The 15,126-nt window shown below is 43.5% G+C and overlaps 1 protein-coding gene across 5 annotated transcripts in view; it reads left to right on the top strand.

Moving 5' to 3' along the window:
- The window catches only part of LOC134485175 (uncharacterized), a 174,726-nt gene that overhangs the window by 120,288 nt on the left and 39,312 nt on the right, over positions 1-15,126 (top strand). The window contains exon 1 of one of the 5 annotated variants that reach the window (XM_087607745.1): positions 1,589-1,707. The exons of the other annotated variants lie outside the window; for them this stretch is intronic. The gene's annotated coding sequence lies outside the window, so the exon portion shown is untranslated. Of the gene's footprint in view, positions 1-1,588; positions 1,708-15,126 lie in introns of those variants that run through there. 5 annotated transcript variants of the gene reach the window in all.

Genomic DNA, 15,126 nt, shown 5'->3' with positions numbered 1-15,126 from the left:
TTTATGGCTGAGCACCCCACAGGCTTTCGCTCTCTGCCCCCTGACCAGTTATGTGTCTCTGTTCTAATCACCATCTACTGCACAAAGAAGCTTCTCTGGTGATGACTGAGAGATCCATTAATCTATGGGTAAACAATAAAAAGTCCATGTGAGTCAGTTTAGCATTATGTCCATTTAGCAGGATAGTAGGTAGATCGGTAGTTGAATGTTAGTAGATTCTCTTCTAGGTCCTATAACCTGTCTACTCACAGCTTCTTGGCCCCCAATGTATGGCTTTTCAGTAACTTCAACCTCTCAGCACTTTATGTGCTTTGTATTAGTTGATGCACAGGACTTGAATGAGGAGAGGCATTGCCATGTTAGTGTTATCTGATAGTCACTAGATATTCTGGGTTATATTCTATAGCTCTGAAAGATTATGTAGCAGCCAGCATCTTCATCCTTAGAATTTAGAGTGTTAGGAAAGGGAGAGGAAGCCGGGAAACAACTTGATAAGGAACAGGCACTATCACACTCTCATTCTTCTTCAATTCAAGGCTCTTGTCATGGGAAACTGCTATATTTTAGGGCATTCTATGCACGCACACACACACACACACACACACACACACTCACACACACAAATACCTGTTGGTTTTGTACCTGGGGAAGAGATTAAGAGAAAACTGAGAAATGAACTTCTTTTTTTCCCCATGCATATAAAATAAATCTTTTAATAATAATGATGATGATATAGGACATGGAAGCTTGGGCTTGAGGATGTAGTTCAACAGAGTATCATATGCTTAAGCATTCAAAATCCTGGTGTCAATTTCTAGTACCAGGGTTGGAGTCATGGGAAGACTTGATTCTTGACCTTAATGGTCAGAGAATCGATGAATGAAGCCTTTCTTTGGCAATGACTCACAATGTCCCATCTTTGAGACAGTGGGTAATAACACCTGTACCAAGCCTGAGCAGTTCAATGCCTAGAACCCACATGATGGAAAGGCAGAACCAACTCCTGCAAGTTGTCCTCTGACCTCCACACACATGCTGTGGAATACTGTCTAGATGTCAGTGGCCAGGCTGGCCAGGCCTATGTAGAGCCTGTCACCCGTGGGAAAGATCTTCTGGAAGTCTGTGGTCACCATCTGGGCTTGGATTCCAAAATGCCTGTCTGAAGTGATGGCTGCAGTTCTTTCCCTTCATGGCCGTGACAATCCCTCCATTATAGGACATAATAGATGTGTTTGGGCTGTGGTAGGAGCCTGATCTCCACTGCATTGCCTACAAACTGGCTCTGGCTTTCTCAGGGCCAACACTCTTCTTGAGAAATGAACTTCTAAGCAGATCTTTGCTTACTGTGTTCCTACCCACCCCTCCCCTTACTACAGAAAAGTTATGTGTTGCTGTGAGAGCTTTAATGATGGATCCCACAGTCTTCTTCCTTGTTCAGTGAGCTGAGGTGAACTCAAGTCTAGACTGTCCTACTTGTTTAAAGTCTGTAAAACCAATACTACTCAAGATTCTTTCTCCTACTTTCTATTCTGGATCCCCACTGTTCCTCTAATTAGGAGAGGCCTTGATTTCTTTCCTACCTCATCAGGTGTCCTGTGTCAGAGAACAAAGGACCGTGATTGACATCCTAAGACAGAAGCCACAAGCCAACAGAAAGCTGCTCTTGCGTCATGTTCCCACCCTGCCACACCCAGGAGACCGTAGCAGGTGAGGGTGATGACTGTCCTTTAAACTGGAGATGGTTTGATAGATGGTGAGCAGCTAAGAATGGTAATGCTGCAGCTGTCCATCAGAGGACACCAAATTCTGCCCATGCCTACATCACTGCCGTTTTAACCTACTGGGTTTTTTGGAACCGATGAAGACTGGTCATTAGAATTAACAAGGTACTTTTGAGAGCTAGTCACAGATGCCATTGAATAGGCCAGAAAGAATATTAACAAATTAAATCCAAGGCCACAGTCTTTATGCTGGATTACTAACCACCTCTGCGGTGCTCACAGTATCCAATAAAGTCCTACAGAGATGGCTTAATGTAATGAACAGGTTTAACTGTGCACACTTGTGACATAAAATTCCCTCCACATGGTAATTACTCTGTATTTTCACACCACAAATTCTCCTTTATCAGTTTAATACCTTGTTGTCATAGAGCATTTAAATTCCTTTTCTACTTCTTTAACATAAGTATAGCTGGGGTGGGAGAGGACTTCCCCAGATGTATTCACAGGCTTCAGCTTGGAGTCTGTTGACTCCAAGATTGAGAGCCGAGTTCTCAGCCCTCCAACCCCATGGCTCATCAGAACCATTTAGAAGCTTGAAAAAATTGCTAACCTCCGTACCCTGTCCTTGGTAGTCAGAATTCACTGGTCTCTGGCATGGCCCTGGGGTCACCAGTGTTAAAATCCACAGAATGAGTCACATGGGTCCCCAGGGACGAGAAAGACTGACCTCTAGCCTGAACACATTCCTGGACTGACATTCAGCTCTTCAAACAGATTTTGTACAATTCTGAGTCTCTCTCTTGGCTCCAAATGCCTCAGCCAGTAGAACTTCCTGTGCTGACAGCTATGTTCTTATTAGACTGCAGTGAGGCGTGTAGGGGGAAACTAAGAAGGCTCGTCTTCTCAGGTTCCAGCCTTCCACTTATAGGACCCTGGGTAAGCAACACCTTAGATTTTGAGCTGTAGGTGCTTGCTCACTTCACTCTAATCTTGGCTCTGGTTAATGCAACACAAGTTTGTTGCTATTGTTGTTTGTTCTATTATTTTTGTTAGGTCTGGGCCACTTCTCTTAGTGGCTCCTCTCTTACTCTCCCCCTCTTATGGTCTTGATTTCTGCTGGCCATGTTCAGCCTGGGCTCTTCCCTCTGCCTGTGTTTCCCCTTATATTTACAATCAAAATCCTCTCCCTACTTTAAAAGTAGTCATGTCCTCTTATTTAATTTTTTTTAAAATTCACTTTTTGCTTTTCTGTTACAGTACATGTAGCCAGGTGTGATGGCTAGTCTTGGTTGTCAACTGAATCACAGCCACAAAAGTGTATTTGTCCTTTGAGTCTGGCTTATTTTGTTCAACAGGACGATCTTCAGTTACACTTTCTCTCTTATAAATTACATTTTGTCAATCCTCTTTCTGGCTCAATGATACCCATTGTATGCATATACACCACCATTTCTTTGCCCATTCTTTCCTGATAGTCCCCTAGGTTGGTCCCACATCTTGGCTGCTGTGAATAGTATGGCAATCCACATGGCTGTGTGGGTGTCTCCGTGTTGTGTTGACTTCAGTTCCCTTGGGCATGTACTCAGGAACACATGCATGGAGGTGATGCTGCCTCCAGGGGAGCAAACTAGCTTCCTGTTTTTAAAGAGGGGATATAAAAAGCCTTATTGTGCTTATGTGTGAAGGACAGATGTGTGACGGCACAGAGAAACCACTGAACTAGACCGCTCTGTGGGTGGAAAAAAAGATTTACTGGGTATCAAAGTACCAAAGCCAACTTTGGGTGGGCAGACAGGGAGAAAGGAGGAAGGATGGAAAAGCAGATTTTATATGACTGTCAGTGGGGTGGGGAGCTGAGCTGAAACAGGCTGTCTTACTGACCTAGAACCAGGAACCCTTTCCACACGTAGTTGACCTTTGGGAGACACTTCAGGGAGGGTCAGAGGAGAGTAAGAGTGGTTCCTGGTAAACAGAAGCCGCAGTAGGAGATCTACTTTCTACTAAACAGAAACCCATAGGCTTCCACCACCACTAATAATCTTCCTGTTTACCTACCAAAGTCCTTCCGTTTAGGACAACGTCACCAGCACCAGCACCATTTTGGGGGAAGAGCAGCTTTGGCCCTGACCTGTAGCACAGAAAGAAACACCCAGTCTCTCTATCTGTATTATAAAGTTTTTACCATGGCAGCAGTTGAGAAAAGTCTTCACAAAGCTGCTTGGAGGTGCAGAAACTCTGACAGAACACGCAACTCGACTGCTACGTGCACTTGCAATGTAGCCACTGAGACCAAGAAAGTGAAATTTAAATTAAATTTTATTGCAGTTAATTTCAGCTTCTGCACCAGCTTATGCTCAGCAGTTACTAGCTTAAGACAGCACAGACGGGGAGGGTGGTCAAGCAGCCATGGTCTCTGTGCTGTCCAAATTACACATAAATGTGGAGATCAATTCATATCCTTGGCAGTTCATGCTGTAAGTGCTCATGGGCTCGCTCCTGCAGGAGCTCTGTCCTCACAACACCAAGCATCAGGTTTCTTTAATGCACCCACCGTAGGCACAGAGAGATGAGGGACAGGGAGACAACTCAGCAGGGACAAGGGGACTGTACCAGACAAGGAGGGTACTGTCCCAGCGCAAAGTGCTCTCCCAATGCTTGTCCCCCAAACTACCTCTGCACTATCTACCTAGCACAACCTGGACCCCGAAAAGTTAAATTTCTCCATAAGATGTTGTTTTCCCCAAATCACTTATCTTTTTAATTTTAGAATTTTAAATGTTTTTAATAAATATATAAAACCATGTTTTGTTTTGACATTTTCATACATGTATATCACTTCTTTCCCAAACTCTGATCTCCTTCCTCTGCCTAAGCAGTTTCTGCTTTCATTTAAAAATCTGTTTGCCTATGGGGGGGGCCTCCCCCCCCTCAGAGGAGGGGAGGAGAGAATGGAAGGAGCAGGATGTGAGGATGGGACTGGGAGAGGAGGCTTCAATTGCGATGTAAAGTGAATAAATAAAGGAAAAAAGTAACACATTTTATGATGATTTATTTTTATATCTTTATTGTATAGCCCTTCATCCACAAGCTGAATGCATGCATTTACTATATAAGAAACAATTATCGGAACTTAAGTACATATATTCTGTTTCATTTAAAATAAAAATACATTTTTTTAAAAAATCTAGGTTGTGTATATGAAAAGAGAATTGGCGGTTTGTTTCTTTCCCTAACTATCCTTTCTTGTTTCCTCCACTCCAATGTGTGTGTGCAGACACACATGCAATGGTACCCATGTGCCTCAGTGCTTGTGTGTGTGTGTGTGTGTGTGTGTGTGTGTGTGTGTGTGTGTGATGTTCTTGAACTTGGACTGCACAGAGCTATCTTGCAGCCCCCAAGTATCTTAAGTGTGCTTTGCTTTACCTGTCCACCTTTGTCAGGATCCCAGTAGACGAGATGTGCCTGCTGCCTCTTCTAGAATTTGGTGGAGTCAGGTGCACCCGGTCCAAGACTGTTTCTGCAGTTGTCCAAATTGGAGAGTCTACTGCCGGCCTCTACCCAAGCTCAGCCTGAAACTGCAGAGGGTGGCTTTAGGTGCCTAGGTAGAATACTGTCCCCTCAGCTGGCTTTTCCTCAGTTTCCTCATTCACTTTAGAATAACAATAAAGATTCCTTATCCCCTCAAATGTCCTGACTTGGGTTCTTTCCTGAGTCAATAAAGCATGTTCTCTGTGCCCTGGCTGTGAATGTGTCTGAGCATGGTAAGACAGAACCCATGCATGGATGTGCGACAAGTTATGACATTTATTATTTACAGATAAGCGACAGGGAGCCACGGTAGGTAGAGACTCAGGAGAGCTTCCAGTGTGGAAGAGGTAAAGATTCTGTTGACTTACATCCCAGCAGGACTCTGGGAGGCAACCCTGTGTGGGTTTTGTTCCTGGGTGAAGCTATTTGCCAGCAGTTTATGGAAGTGGGGATTTGGATGCGGACCCAGCTTGAGAGCCCAGCCAGCCTCTCCAGAGCTCAGTATGTTGCATTCCCAGCACGTGCTGGTGCTTTCTGTGCTGGTGCTTTCTAAAGTTCAGGTCAAACAGGATGAGACCCAGTGATAAGTATTCTCTGCCAGTGAAATTAGTCAACTGAAGCCAAATTAAAAAATATAAAGGCAGGTTTCCTGGGAAGCAGCTCTTGGGCGGGTTCACTGGTCCCAAGGAAGGAGGCCATGAGGGAGACATCGTGGAGTGGGAAGAGAGAAAGAGTATGCGTATGCATGGAAATAGAAAATAGGGGGATGGGGGGAGAGGGGGAGGGAGGAGAGGGAGGAGAGGGAGGGAGGGAGGGAGGAAGGGAGGGAGGGAGGGAGGGAGAGAGAGAGAGAGAGAGAGAGAGAGAGAGAGAGAGAGAGAGAGAGAGAGAGCACATGCGCGCCCTGCATGCGGGACTGGGAGCTGAGGTGACCACAGTCCTTTTATATGAAGACACACCTGCTCCTGGCTGCAGTAGTTGACTTAAGCTTAGGTGATGACTTAAGCTGTTAGGTCCCTGGGAGGAGGAGCCTAGTAAGTTAACATTCTTCTCCTTTTTGTTTAATTAAAAATAAGGAACTAGAAAGGGGTGATGGTGTGGCAGGAGTCCGGGTATTGTGTTCTGTAGACTACTTTCTGTTGATTGGGGGCCATGTCATCTTTGGGGACCCTAAGAAAACTGGGATGCTGATCAAATCCTGGGAGAGCCGGCAGGCCCAGTTGAAGCATTTGTGAGGTTAGACTGCATTACATCTGGAGCCTTCCTGGATACCAATTTTGAGGCAATTGGAATATATATGGCAGAAGATAAAAGTTAAGTAGGTAAGCAGGTTAGGGAGAATATTTTTTTCTTGGGTGTATATTTGAAACTTGAATACCAAAACTAGGGAAAGGGGAAGAAATCCCATCCTCTGGAATAGGCAGTAGGTGGAAAACTTAGGCTGTTGATTGACAGGGGTACTTATCCAGAGTCCATTTGGCCCATGAGAGGTGGAGCCAAGTAAAATTTCTGAAACCTACAAGAATCTTTTTAAAGTTTACAAAAAGAGATAGATTTTAGATATGTTACTATTAACATTGTTGTAATCTGTACTGAAATCCTCATAGAAGGAAAACCTAGTAGAGTCACATGTTTTGCCATAGTAGAGGCAGGGGAAATGGTTTTGGATTAAAAGCACGAGTACTCTTTAAGGTGAACTCAGGGAAGACAAAAACCTCTGTGGAGTAGAAGGGGCAAAAGCTCACTTGACCCCAAATGTCAGCATGTCTAGAGATCGTGAGAGAGGGGCCTCTTCCCTCTATCCAGAAGACTGAACGTACATAAATTTAGCACAAGGAGAAACACGTTTAAGTCTGTATTTAAAAGACAACCAAAGGAAATTTAAAATCTTGAGCTTGTGACCATGAAGTAGATCATGTCGTCGTGGAAGGCTTTACCAGAGTTAAACTAATAATTTATCACGACTCCATGGATCAGCGTTAGAACTCTGAACTTTCCAAGGCCCAATTCAACAGTAGCATAGCGCGAGAAGCAATCTGAAGCGTTGCATCCCTTTATATACCTTACATCATTTTCTTATCACCATTTAGGCTTTCACTTGCATTTACCAACTCCCCTAAAACACTTTCTTAAATCCTCATAACTTAAGCTTTTGGATCCTTAGACCTTACATAAACTTTCTATCTTTTTTTCTTTCCTTTCCAATTATTCACCAGGAGACACAGGCAGTTGATCATTGGGAACATCCACTGTAAAGTGAGTTCCTTTAGATAAAGGAAGAGGAACAAGTTAACCTGAAACCTGTTCATCTTTTAGCATGAAGCCTGTGAGCAAGGCAGGCCCGTTTGCCTTTTTAAAAATAAGGCCTGACAGTTTCAGCTAACTAATGAATTGACTAATGAACTAACAAGATGGTGGATTACCTTGGAGTAAGGAGCTAGTTGCTTGTTGTTCTCTAGCTGTCAAGCTACAGCTAGCTTAGACATTTATATGATCAGAGAAGGATAAATTTTAGTCTAAATGGCCTATATATCAATTAAAATGACAGACTAATCCATGCATGGTCCACTACCTAGACAGTTGTCCCACGACACTATGGGCAGAGGCAGTCTTTGGCCATCAGGCCCTCCTTTTTTTGTGGAGGAGGAACATGGGAGAGACTGACTTCACTTTGTCTTAGGCAATGTGTGACTATAAACTCTCTGGTGTCCTGTTTGTCCCCTAACATTAGGGGAGGCAATGGACTAGCCTTGCCTGGTGGTTATCTGGGTGGAGTCCTTTGTTGTGGCCATCTCTTCTTGGAGACCCTGTGGGGAGGTCACCGCTAGGATTTGGGAGTCTCTGTCCTAATAATTTAAAGATATTACATGCCACATTCAGCAGATTCTCGGACAGGTTTGAGGGCTAGGACTTACGAAGCACGTCTGAGTTAAACAATCTTGTTTGCTTTTAGTTATCTGCTTGAAACTTTACCTTGTAAACATAAAACAGGAGGTTAAATACAGTTTAATCTTATTAACTGCATCGGTTCTTAGCATGACTTCGGATATATTTCTGAGCATATTAAAGGAGCTAATCACCTTCCAGGTAACTATCAATTTGCATTTCTTAATTATAGTAGCTTTCATGAGACTAGGACTGGAGGCTTTATTCCTGTTAGGTTTAGAGCTTTAAAAAGCCCAGTTTTGAATGGAAGCTCTTTTAGCATCAAAATAAAACTTTTAAATCCATAAACATAGTCCATAAAGAGGCTGGGTACTTTTCTGACCTTCGTAATGTGTATCATTATTGAATGTAACAGGTTCCCATATAATTTAGTTTAAACCTCCAAAAAATTTTAAAAAAGAGTTTAAAATTGCTTTATGGTGATTTTGTAATATTAAAATAAGGCACCCCTTTTAAGAGTGAAGACAGAGCAACAGTATAAATAATTTAATGCCTTTTTATTTTATAAACCTGGTTTTCAAGACAGGACAGAAATCAAACAAAAGTATTATCTCAATTTAAAGTATCTTTGGAGATCTGCTTCCCTGGTCAGTTCATGGCATGTGTCGCTGCCCTTAATCAAGATGGCGGTGAAGCCATGACTTCCACCTTCTCAAGCCCTTAGCAAAGATGGTGACTAGCCATGTGTTTGTTTATATTCCAGAATGGAATCATGTTACATGATTTAAAATTATCTAAGCACAAACTTTCAGTTACTATTCCTGAGTTATGAGTTTTAACCATATCCAATAATTTATAAGTTAATAATCCTGTTTTTGACCCTGAACTTTAAAAAATGCCTGGGTCTGATAAGGATGAGCAGCAACCCATTTTCAGAGCCAGCAATGAAGTAGAACAGGATAAAATAGCAGTAGAAAGTATGAAACAGTTTTGATATCATCTATGCCTAAATAACAATTGAATTCCTATTATATTAGATCCAGTGACCAAAAAGCCTGGGGTAAATTCTTAGCCTAGGTGGCCAGTGGCAGGAGAAAGAAATAGCATTTATTCACATATTCAAGACCTGTCAGAAACAAGCATGCATAGCCACATATATCTTAAATTAGCTTTTGTTAATCTGAATAGACTTTTATCACCTTGAAATTTCATCATCATAGAAAGAATATTTTAAACCAGGGTTGAATATATATATACAGTATGTAGTAAAAATATAACTTTGAATTTTTATCATCATATAAAAGTCCTTACTAATTTAAAATATGAAACTTGTTGCTTTCTTAGTCTAAAAGGAGATTCAATAATAAACACAGAGTTCATTAGGACTAAGAAGTTTTACCATAGTTGATTTATACCATGTGGTCATCTTGAAATGGTGAAGTCACACGGCAGGTTGCAAGCCATGTGGCTGACATGGTTGCTATTTAAAAACATTTGTGTTTATATAGATATATATTTTAAAATGAGAGTTGCATCCAAATTGGATGTCCATATACACATATGGAGTTGAATTTGAGTTACATAAAGACATGCACACACATATATGTTCTTTTCTTTTCTTTTTTTTTTTTTTTTGGTTCTTTTTTTCGGAGCTGGGGATTGAACCCAGGGCCTTGCGCTTCCTAGGCAAGTGCTCTACCACTGAGCTAAATCCCCAACCCCACACATATATGTTCTAAACAAGAACTGAATCATATATATATATATATATATATACATATATATATATAAAACCATAAGCCTTTTGTTATATAAGTTTAAAGCCAAATGTTATTGCCGATTATATAGATTTTAAACCATATCCAATGAGCAACTTACAAATCCTTAGAAAAGAGTTTACAGCATAATCTTAATATAGTATTTTCTTCTCTTCTGAGAGCAGAGTGTAAAGAAATCCGAGAGGAGTGGGGAGGTAGAACTTTAAGTATAGAGTTGAGCCAGTTTAGAAATAAGATATTTGGGAATCGCCTGTGGAGGTGAGAGTCTGGAAACTAGGTGTGTCAATTTTGTAATAAACCCTAAGTCCATGAAGGGGGGATGCGGGGACAGGAGGGTGGAGGGTGTTCAGGTCCACGTGGGGAGGCTGAGAGCCAGAGTTACATGGAGGGATCAGACTAGCTAGAATTTAAAGTCAAATTCACAGGCAATGGTCCATACTTCAGGAGTGCTTAGACTAGCAGCTTGGTTCGGGGCAGCCATTGGAAGGACCAGGTGTGTGTTGCAGATTCCTAGTCCCACCCGGCCCTGACCTATTGAGACTTACACACAAGATCTTTATGCAGCATGGGAACAGAGACCAGACAGAAAGAAACATGGCTTGGAGAAAGGGGAAACAGAATAGGGAATCTCTTTCTACTTCTCTCATCGATCATAGTATTCTCAAAAGCCCTGAATGGTATTAGAAATTTGATTGGGAAGGCAAACAAACTTAGGCCCTTTTGGGTCAGGTTTCAGGTGTAGAGGCTGGAGGTTTTCTAAGAGGGATCCAAGGAGGAATGAGCAGATATGGAAGACACTTTCCGTGGATGAGGGAAAGGAAAACGTCACTGCAGCCTGCCATCCTGAGCGTCCCTAGGACTCCTGGGGACACCAGACAAATATCCGGCCATTCAGTGGGCCATTACCACACTCAACTAGGGTCAGTGACTAAGCCAGAGAAGACTGGGTGCCTGGTACCATAGATTTCATAGAGACCAGGAGGAGAGGAAGAAAACCGAGCTCTAGAAATAGAGTTTCTACCAAAGGAAAAGGATTGAGGCAGAGAGCCGCAAGCTGATGGGATGGCCACAGGTGAAGAGGGCCAACCTTGGCCTTAAGGGCTGCGGCTGGGAATACCTCCACCCCCAAGAGTATCAGAGGAGTGACAGACATTCTAAGGTCACTTCTTTGGACTCAGGGAAGTGTTTACTCAGATGAAAAGGGAAACTTACCTAATTGTCACTGGTGGATGGAGTGCTGAGCGCTTGGTGAGCCAGAAGGAAGATTTGTTGCAGATGGCAGCAGGCTGGAATTAGGGTTCTAACATGTGGCTTAGACCCACCAGGAGAACCTACTGAATCTTCACACAAATGTTATGAAATATAATGGGGGAAAGGGGGTACTCGGAGGTCCCATGCCAAGGTATGTCCCTGAGTAATTATGCCATGCAACAGATTTGGTATAAAGGGAGTTTACTGGGAGAAGGGAGAGGAGTGAAGACCTGGGAAAGGGTAGAGGTAGATGAATGAGCCATAGGGCAAAGAGAGGAAGGGAGAGAAGTAAGGACCTGGAGAAGGGGTAGAGGCGGAGGAGTGGATATGTAGACAGGCAGACAGAGGGAGACAGAGCCATGAGGGCGGAGAAGAGGGGGTGGGGGTGCAGAGATGGACAGAAAGGGGGAGGGGTGAATTCGGGGGACAGGGAGGGAGAGAGAAGTAGAGAGGAGGAGAGAGGAAAGGGGAGGGGAAGGGAGAGAAGGGAGAGAGAGAAGGAGGGAAGGAGAGGGACAGAGGCAGAGGGAGATGAAGGGACAGAGGGAGGGGGAGGGGGTAGGGACAGAAGGAGGGAGGGAGAGGAGGGGTGATGGCAGCAGGTGATGATGTAGGTCATTTCTACGTCCCCGGGAGGAGTCTGGTGGAATTACCTATAAGCTAACACTGGGAGGGATAGGTTTAGGGTAGAGGGCAGGGTGAGAGTGCTGGGAGTAGCCACAGGTACTGAGTGATGCTGGGAGAGCTGGCCAGATTCTGCTTTGTTGTAAGCACCGCTTACTGTTATGTTAGCCATTTGCCCTGGGTTTCTTGCTGAGACCTAACAGCCAGAATCCCTTCTGCATCTACCTCTGCTTAGGGCTGCTTGGATGCTGTTTGCCTTGAAAACCTTCACTAAACTTCTGGTATTGTGCAGTTATTCTTTGACACCGGAAGTCCCTCAGCAGAACTCAGTGCCCCTTTCAAAAGAGTCCAGGCTTCTTTTCTCTCTGCTGCCTCCCCATGCTCATTCCAGGTAGAAATGCTTGAGGCTATGACTTCCTTTTACCTTTGCCAGGGTAAATGTAGATGCCTCTGCTACCCTTCTTTCCTTCCATTTCTGTCCTGGTAGTCCCATTAAAACCAGTTTATTGCATTGCAGAGATGGTTCACTGGATAAAGAGCTTGTCTTATAAATAAGACCCATGCTCAGATCCCCAAGGACTCACTTAGAAGCCGGTAATCCCCAGTACTCAGGGGCAGACACAAGAGATCCCAGGGAAAGCTTGGTAGGTAAATGACTGAATCAGTGAGCTCCTGGTTCAGCAATAGACTCTTCAAAGTGGAGAATGGATGAGGAAGATACTCAGCATCTACTTTGGGCCTACACACACACACACACACACACACACACACACACACACACACACCCTACAGAGGGAAGGAGAGAGAAAGAGGAAAGGAGGGAGAGAGAGAGGGGAGGGAGGGAAGGAGAGAGAGAGAGAGAGAGAGAGAGAGAGAGAGAGAGAGAGAGAGAGAGAGAGAGATGGGGTATTTATCAAGGTGATCCTATTCAGCTTCAAGTGTCTGATGTGCCCTTTGACTTTATGCTTTCTTTTTTTTTTTTTTCTTTTTTTTCTTTTTTTTTCTTTCTTTCGGAGCTGGGGACCGAACCCAGGGCCTTGAGCTTCCTAGGCAAGCGCTCTACCACTGAGCTAAATCCCCAACCCCTCCCTTTGACTTTATAAACAAGCGTCTGTTCTCTGCACACTAATCTGAGACTGCCTGCTGACTAGTGAATATATGCTCCTAAGGTTTCAGTTTCATGATAAATGGCCTTTTTAGTCCCCAAGGAGCTCCTGGGTATGCAACAATTTTATCAGTATTCCTTACACTTCACCAGAAAAAAAAATAACCCATCTCCTGTAGAGTAACACATCCCTTCTAGTCTGTCTATTCACATTTGGACCCAGGGTCGGGACTCTCAGCTCTCTGTCCAACATCTAAGCTCACTAACAGCCAAGTCAGATAGAAAGTTGGAAGCAAACAACATGGACATGGAATCCTGTGCCTGCTGCACATGCTGTCTGGCTGGCTTGGGTGAGCTTGCCTTGGTCTTAGGAGCACAGCCTGGAGACCTCACTTTCAATGTGTGGCTTAGCTGCTCCCCGGTGCTAGGATACCTGTGTTCTGCTGGCACTGGTGGAGATGACTGTTCAATTTTTAAGATTTCTGCAAGCTGACTGTAAACCTAGCCTTTATTAAAAATTGAGTGCTATAAACTTGCAATCGGTTAGGTTACATTTTAAAAGCTAACACTCAAAATTTATTGCTTCCTAGCAGCTTTGAATGCTGCCATTTCAGCTATGCTCTTGGGGTTCAGGAACACAGTAGTCTCCTGTATCCATCACTCTGTCTCCTGTGCTTCCAGTCTGCAGGCAATGGAGGCCCCAGAATAGTCATTGGAAAAATCCATGTTTTGAGAAAGAACATATATCGATGTAACTTCTATTATTATTATATCATCTGTTATTAAGAGTCCTTGGTTTTACTATTAGCTATTGGTAGTCTATATAAGCTACAGATTAAACCTTATCCAACTGGGGAGGTGGCTCAACAAGAGCACTTGATTGAATTCAAATGCCCAGAACCCAAAGAAAAAACTAAACATGGTCACAGGTGTCCTTGTGACCCACCACTGCAGGGGCAGCCTGAAGGATCATCAGGGTTTCCTGGTCACCAATCTAGCTGCAGGATCAGTGAAGTCGCTTGTCTCAAGGGAATAGGTGAAGAGTGACAGAGAAGGACACCAACATTCTCCTTTGGCCTCTGTGTGCACTCATGGGTGTATGCAACCCCACACACATGTGCACATAAACCACATATACCACACTCACACACACATATATACAAACACACACAGCCCTTTGTCATAAGAGTTATTCATGTGTAGTAAAAGTGTACTATACTAGGGTTCAGCACGGACTCAGGTGTTCCCTGGAGTCTTGGAGTGTGCCCTTGCCTATGAGAGGGGCTATTATACACATATTATCTATATAACACATGATATATACTGTATAGCATAACCTACATAAGTATTGTAGAAATACTATCTAACAAGTGAGTTTCTACTGAGCCTTTCTTCCCATTTCACAGCTCTGTGCTCAACCAATAGCTCGGTAGCTTGAAATCAGCCAAACTGAGTTATGTGCACCGTGGTCTCCAGCCATGTTTCAGTCTGAGTCAGACTTACTGTTCTGTTGATCAGATGTGCAGACATCAGAAAGTGGCCAAAAGGCTTTGCTAATCGGATGAGCCCGCAGCATGTGCTATATCTGTAGTGTCAGCCTTGTGAAGTACATGGCACCCTGTCAAACCGTTACTGAATGTAAACATACATTAGCATTATGGTTGGATCTGCCATGTACCACAGGGCTTATATGTTAAAGACTTGGTTGTCTGATGATGGGCTTGGGGAATGTGACTGGATCCTGTAATCCTGGGGACTCTGACTTTCAACGGATCAAGTTTTTGATGAGTTCATAAAATGATGGCATCATTGGGAGATAAAGTCTGGTTGGAGAAAGCAATTCACTGAACTCATACCCTAAAAAGATATACCTCATACTAGGCCCTTATCTATTCTCTGTCTCTCTCTGTCTGTCTGTCTCTCTTCCACAACATGCACCATGGAGTAAGTATCCTTATCCATGACATGTGTAGCCTTACCGTAGGTCCATAGCAATGGGGCTTCTGAAATCTCTGAATCCACGATTTGAAACAAACCCCCCTCTTACTCAATTGCTTCAGTTGGGGGTTTGTCATAGCAGCAGAAGATGGGATAACACAGCTGCGGATGTACGAGCTCAGCAAAACCTGGTGACGACATCCTATAAGAGTTCACTGGTTTCGTGTAGTCTAAGATGAAAAGTAGCTTCTATTTAATATTAATATTAATATTTAAGCTACACGATGCGTGT

Source organism: Rattus norvegicus, chromosome 1 (genome assembly GCF_021556685.1).
Source record: "Rattus norvegicus strain SHRSP/BbbUtx chromosome 1, alternate assembly SHRSP_T2T, whole genome shotgun sequence".
Taxonomy (NCBI): domain Eukaryota; kingdom Metazoa; phylum Chordata; class Mammalia; order Rodentia; family Muridae; genus Rattus; species Rattus norvegicus.
Note: the sequence above shows the minus strand (reverse complement) of the source record. Positions and strands in the feature narration are given on the sequence as shown.